This window comes from Pinus tabuliformis, chromosome 5_2, assembly GCF_031772625.1.
Source record: "Pinus tabuliformis cultivar Carrire ecotype Pingquan chromosome 5_2, CPIR1, whole genome shotgun sequence".
NCBI lineage: Eukaryota > Viridiplantae > Streptophyta > Pinopsida > Pinales > Pinaceae > Pinus > Pinus tabuliformis.
The window spans coordinates 676,026,237-676,033,859 of record NC_142306.1 but is presented as its reverse complement, the minus strand read 5'-3'; positions in this window follow the sequence as shown (position 1 = coordinate 676,033,859).

Genomic DNA, 7,623 nt, shown 5'->3' with positions numbered 1-7,623 from the left:
TACATATTGCAACTTTATATTTGGAACCAAATCAATTTTTATGGTATCAATGGCTTTGCTCTCGTAAACAAATTATCACTTGGGCAATTTTTACAGAAGAATTGACAACACATTATGAGGATACAAAAAGCAACACTTTTTTAGCCAATTGATAAGTCTCAAACAAAAGGGTTCAATAATGGAGCACATTGAGGAGTTCCAAAAATTGAACATAAGAGTAAAAAATATTCCAGAGGAGCATAGGATTGATGTGTTCATAGGGTCTTTAAAGGATAATATCCAACATGATGTTCGCCTTTGGGAATCTGATTCATTAGAGAAGGCATTCAGGTTAGCAAGAAAAATGGAAAGGAAAATTATGGCAACCAGGAAGCATACCACTCACAACTATAAAGATGGAAGTGTTGTTGCCCCTAGTCTTTCACAACCTATAAGGTTGACACCACAACAATTGGAAGAAAAAAGAGCAAAAGGGCTTTGTTACAGTTGTGATAGCAAATACACTAAAGGTCATAAGTGTGCTAAGAAGAAATTATTCTACATAGATTGTGAAGAGGAAGAAGAAAAGGAGCAAGAAAGGTCAAAAGAGGAGGATATACTCCAGGAACAAAGCCTAGATAAAGAAGAAATGAATCTAACCATATCTTGTAATGCATTGGCGGGAATTACCACTCCTCAAACCATCAAGATAGAAGGACAAATCAAGAAGAAAAATGTAATAGTGTTGATTGATTCAGGAAGTACCCACAATTTTATTCATTGTAAGGTAGCAAAAGAATTGAATTGCTTCTTATATCCAGCACCAGAGTGTCAAGTGATGGTTGCAAATGGAGGAACAATAAATTGCTCTGGAAAGTGCCATAATATCAAGCTATCCATGGGAGAATATGTATTGACTAGCCCAATGCTTTCCATTCCAATATGAGGTGCTGATGTTGTACTAGGAGTCCAATGGCTACAATCCTTGGGTACAATATCTTTTAATTTTCAAGAAATTTTTATGAAATTTTATGCGGAAGGAAAGGAAGTTGAATTAAGGGGTATTGCAGGGAAACCGGGAAAGATAATCAGCTCTAACGGTATGACAAAGCTTCTAAAAAAGGAACAAAGAGGTGTAATTGCACAATTATGTTCACTAGATGTTTCCACATCGGAATCATATATTTCTCCAGATCTCCAAAAAGTCTTGGACAATCATTCCAAGGTATTTGAGACTCCCAAAGGTCTCCCACCTATTCGTGATCATGATCATGCTATTCATCTGATTCCAGGAAGTGTTCCTCCAAACATCAGGCCATACAGATATCCCTATGCCCAAAAGAGCGAAATTGAACGTATGGTTGCAGAAATGCTAGAGGCTGGTATAATTCAACCTAGTCAAAGTTCTTTCTCTGCTCCAGTAGTATTGGTGCACAAGAAGGATGGATCATGGCGCATGTGTTCAGATTATAGGGAGCTCAACAAGCTCACTATTAAAGATAAGTTTCCCATTCCTGTCATTGATGAATTACTGGATGAATTGCATGGATCAATTTACTTCACCAAGTTGGATCTTCGTTCAGGATATCATCAAATCAGAATGAATATTGAAGACATTCTGAAAACAACATTTAGAACTCATGAGGGTCATTATGAATTTTTGGTCATGCCTTTTGGCCTTACCAATGCACCTTCTACATTTCAAGGTTTGATGAATTCCATTTTCAAACCCTTCCTTAGAAAATTTGTGTTAGTATTTTTTGATGATATACTAATCTACAGCAAGTCTTGGAAGGATCATGTTGAACATGTTGACAGGGTACTACAACTATTGGAGGAGAAACAATTATATGCAAAAAGATCCAAATGTTTCTTTGGAGTACAAGAGGTGGAATATCTGGGTCATATTGTATTTCATGAAGGAGTTAAGGTAGACCCTAGAAAAATTAAAGCCATTAAGGAATGGAAAATCCCCACATCCATAAAGCATCTGCGAGGATTTCTCGGGTTGACAGGGTATTATCGCAAGTTTGTTAAGAATTATGGGAGAATAGCAGCACCTCTAACAACATTATTGAAGAAAGATGCATTTTCATGGACTCCAGAAGCAACAAAGGCCTTCGAACATCTTAAAGAGGCAATGTGCCAAGCACTGGTCTTAGCTACACCGGACTTCACAAAAAACTTTATTGTGGAATGTGATGCTTCAGGAAATGGAATTGGTGCTATTTTAATGCAAGATGAAAGACCCATTGCTTTTGAAAGTCGTCCAATCAAGGGAAAGTTTTTACACAAAGCTATTTATGAGAAGGAAATGTTCGCAATACTACATGCACTTAAGAAATGTTGACCCTACCTAATGGGAAGACACTTCAAGGTAAAAACGGATCATGATAGCCTTAAATACTTTTTAGAACAAAGATTATCCTCTGAAGAGCAACAAAAGTGGGTCACAAAGATGTTGGGTTATGACTTTGAAATCATCTACAAAAAAGGGAAGCAAAATGTGGTGGCAGATGCACCCTCAAGAAAGGATGAGGATGTGGAAGCATTGTTGTGCGCCATTTCTATTATCCAACCTGATTGGATAAATGAAGTAAGGGAGGAATGGAAGAATGATGAAGAAGTGTGGGCACTTATTTGAAAGTTACAACAAGATTCCAGTACTTCTAATACATTTAGCTGGCAAAATGATTCGTTATGGTACAAAGATCGCTTATACCTCTGTAAGAATTCCCAACTCAAACAAAAGATTCTTATGGAATTGCACACTTCTCCCTTAGGAGGGCACTCAGGATTTTTAAAAACTTACCACAGGGTTAAGAAGGAATTTTTTTGGGATGGCCTTAAATCCGATATTCAAAAGTTTGTGGCGGAATGTTTGGTTTGCCAACAAAATAAAGTTGAAACAATTAAGACCCCGGGTCTATTACAACCTTTATACATTCCAAGCCAACGTTGGGAGGAGGTTTCAATGGATTTTATCGCAGGTTTACCCAAGTCTGAGGGAAAGAATGTCATCATGGTGGTAGTTGACAGACTTACCAAGTATGCACACTTTTGTGCATTATCACATCCATTTAAATCCAATACATTTTCTACTGCATTTATGGAAACAATTCAAAAGTTACATGGAAATCCAAAGATTATTGTAAGTGACAGAGATCCCATCTTTACTGGAAATTTTTGGACAGAATTATTTTCTTGTCTTGGTACTTAGTTAGCTCATAGCTCATCTTATCATCCTCAATCTGATGGGCAAACGAAGATAGTAAACAAATGTCTGGAAGGATATCTTCGTTGCTTTGTCTCTGATAAACAGACATAATGGGTCAAATGGTTGCCTCTAGCTAAATGGTGGTATAACACATCCTTCCATACAACAACAAAAATGACCCCATTTATGGCACTTTATGGATATCAGCCACCATCCATCACATCATATTTAAGAGAAAATTCTAAGGTTCAAGCAATGGAACATCACATCGAACATCAACAACAAGTCCTCCAACTCTTAAAGGATAACCTCGTGTTGGCACAAAATAGAATGAAACAACAGGTAGATCAACATCACAACGAAAGAAGTTTTGATGTAGGTGATTGGGTATTCCTACGGCTACAACCATATAAACAAATGTCCCTGAAGCAAGCTAATAAGGATAATAAATTATCACCAAATTATTATGGTCCGTACAAGGTGTTGCAAAAGATTGGCATACAAATTGGAGCTTCCTGCAACTTCTCGAGTGCACCCAGTTTTCCATGTTTCATGTTTAAAGAAGATTATAGGCGACAAGCTCCTAGTTCAAACAATATTGCTAGAACTTGACGAGGAAGGAAAAACTATATTAGAACCGGAAGCAGTCATAGAGACAAGAACTAGACAGCTACGAAATCGATCAATTTCAGAGTATCTCATCAAGTGGAAGAACTTATCCGCTGAAGATTCCACATGGGAGGTTGAGAATTTTATACAGAAGCATCTAGAACTACTCAAGCGATGAGGACAACACTTTTTTGAAGGATAGGGGCATGTTAGATCCCTATAATACTAGTGATTACCCCATTACTATTGTAGTTGTATCCCTTATTAATATTGTTGTGCCCCTATTGCCCCCATATTGTTATTATTGTGCCCCATAGAAACCCTCTATTGTTATTTTTGTGGCTTTATAGTATTATTGTTGTTCGACTAGGTTATATTGTGACTCCTTAGACTCCTATATATAGAAAGGAGGTTTTGTCATTTTTATCATCCAAGAATTGTTCATTTATGTAATGTAAAGGAGGTTGCCCCCTCGAAGAGGCTGAATTCTAAGGCGTTGATCTATCTTTTCTATCTTTTCTTGAGCTGGTTTCATAACAAGGATTGCCTAATTTTTTCCTTAATCATTTTCCAATTCGTGTTCACTTATTGAGTGAGCCAATGCATCGCTTGTGGCTTTGATGAAATCTATGAATCCCTGAAGGTTTTAACCCTTTAATCCCAATTTTAGAATTATGTTTTCCCATTACTTCCTTATCCTTTAAGTTAACTCTCACAATTTTCAATTTTTTGCACTCTTTATCATACTTCACATTATAGAGTTTGAAAAATTCTTCCTTGAAAAACACTGATCCATCATGAGCCAATTCATTTCTATTGGTTTACTTTCAAGAATTTGTAATGTTTTCCAAACATTTATTTGAACATCATCAACTTCCATATTTTCCATAATCATCTCCAATTCCCCAAATTCTTTAGTCTTCTTCTCACTTATGTTTCTTTTCCTCTTGTAAATAAGTGTGATAGTATGTGTTATTTCCAACCATTTTCTAGAGGGATTTCCACAACCTCTATCACTAGCATATCCCTAATTATTTTTTTGTGGATCTATGGTAGTTTCATAGTTTTTATGAGAAAAACTAGAACTTCTGTAAAAATGATGAGAAAATCCATCATCTTGCTAGTCATTACCTCTATTTGTGCTAACGCTAATTGAATTTCTCTTAGAAAGGGGTTTTACTTGTAGGCGTATTTGAATTTTCCTATGTGTTTGTATCATCTTGGGAAACATGCTCCTTCTTGGAAACAACTTTGTTGGTTGTAGCTACAATCCTCGTATCCATGAGTGTGCTTTCATTATCACTTTCTCCCCTTTGCTACATTGCTAGACCTAGTAAAATCAAAATCATAACCAATTGAAATCATGTGAATCGTCAAAATGTCTTCTAGATCAAAACCCTTTTGTGTTTCAACCTACTTCATGTTAAAATAATCAAATATCCAAACATTTTAGCCAAATTAGATGAATTTCTCACTAAAATATGAACAATTTTGGAAGGCATGGGAATAAATTGCCATTTCCTCTCTTATCAAAGAAAATAGAGCATTACTTTGTATTGTCTACACAATTTAACAACAAGAAATTTATCCCATAGAAATTGTAGAAGAAGTAATGATTTCTCTTCAAAATTGAAAAGTATTATGTATGTGAATGATCTAGACTTATGCACGAACTCAACAGAATATAGATATAAACATAAACACAGAGATGCAACAGGAATAAGACTTCATTTCATTAATATCAAAGAACTGAAATATACTTACATACATAATGGAAATAAACTGGCTCGGGCGATGGTAGCTTATCTCTAAGAAGAGATGTGGCGGCTACATGCCTCTAAACTATGTTACAATGAGGCTCCAAGGCCTATTTATTATTGAGAAACAATTGAAACCCTAAACATAAAAAAACCTAACCCTAGGAGACGAAGTGCCAAAACTATGGGCCCAGTTTGAGTAAATTGGTACATCAACTTCCCGGGGTCGTAACTTTGGCATACGATCTCCGTTTGACTCACACAATACCTCGTGAGAAAGATATATCTAAGGACTACAAGTTTCGAATGCAAATAAGGGTCTTTGACCTATGTTTGCTTGTTTTTCCCAAAAAACATCATTTGGGGCCTCAAAATGGCTCCAGAAGTTCAGGACCCGAAAAACTGCCAAAAATAGTAAACTATGCTACAATTAAGGAAACTGAAAAACTGAAAGATACAGTGGTGGGGGTCCAAGTGGAATAGGCGGGTGGCCACCAATATCCACTTGGAACAGTGAATTTATCCTCAAATACATGTATTCCTTTGCCATCAAGAAATTTGACATCTGCTTTTATCAACCTATCTTTCTCCATCTCTATAAGCATGCATATAAACTTACGAACAAAGCAATCTTGAATATAGTAAAAATGATGTGGTGCCTCATGTCTCCATAGTATAGGATAACAACAATAAACTAGGTCTTCATCGAAATTAACGTTGTTTCCTAGTGACAAACCTTCAAATCACTTACAATAAGCTATAATGAACATAATATAAGAGGTCATAAAAAACCTCTTGGTCTAAATGAAGTTTGAAAGTTAATGGGAAACCTCAATAGAGATAATTTACGTTTAGTAAAAAACGATAGCCTTTCATGCTATTAAATGAAGAATATACTAGACATAGTTGAGTCCTGACCCACAAGGTGCTCAAACAACCACACAAACTCCTTATATGGATTAACTAACATGTATATATGAATCTGGTTGGGATTAGCTAACACAACAATTGATTGAACTGGAAAATTCTTAGGTATATTGGCTCCCCTAGCTCGAGTATCTAAAAAACAATTTGTATCATGCATACTAAGAACTCTATTTAGTCTTGGAAGTTGCAACATCCTTATGAATATATTCAGAGTCAAGTCGACAAAAGTATGTGTTTCTTAACCTCAACCAACATGTGCTTAGAATCAAATCTCCTAGCACACCACAATAACAATTCTTTGAAATCAAATACTTCGAGAATGCAACAAATTTTGGTTATCCTAGACGTCCACAATTTTTTAGTAAGCTCAACTTCCTAGGGTAACTCAGAATACCATTTGCAAGCTATGGACCATTGAAATTCTTTGTTCTCACAACCTAGAGAATTCATTGTATCACCACAAAATGGTTCCCGTCTCCTCCTATTTGCCATCTTTTTCACATTTAATGTGCTTAGTCATATGAGAGAGTTACTAGTATAAATCAGATTTTTTCGTCTGCTAAGCATGTAGGTAGCCATTGCTAATTTTAAATGAAGTATTAATCCCTTATGTTTGTAGATCAATATATATTCAATGAAACTCACTCATTTAATATTAACTTCCTTTTACATGTAAAATGCTTGGAAGACTATAAGAGGTAAGTCTCATTATTTAATAACAATTATATTTATTGTATGATAAACACAACAATAATACATCATATTTACCTTGAAAATAAACAATACACTCTCTAATGCCCAATGCCCAATAAGAAAGATCAAGAGAACAACTCAAATTTTATTCCTCTACATACGATTAGTGATTAGTGAATGTTAATAGATAGTAAATTTCCCTAAATGTAAAAGTGCAAAAATGCACCATACAATCTCTGTGGACCAAACCATGGATGAACATTGACATTATAATCTCCTTACAAAATTAAATTGTCAATTTCTTGCATATTTGATTCATAGCTAAAAACTCAAACATTTGATTATATAGTTTTTCATCATAAATTTAACATTAACCCTGGTCACATTTGCCTTCATACATGTGTTACCTTGAAATTTATTAATATTCATTATTCATTGACA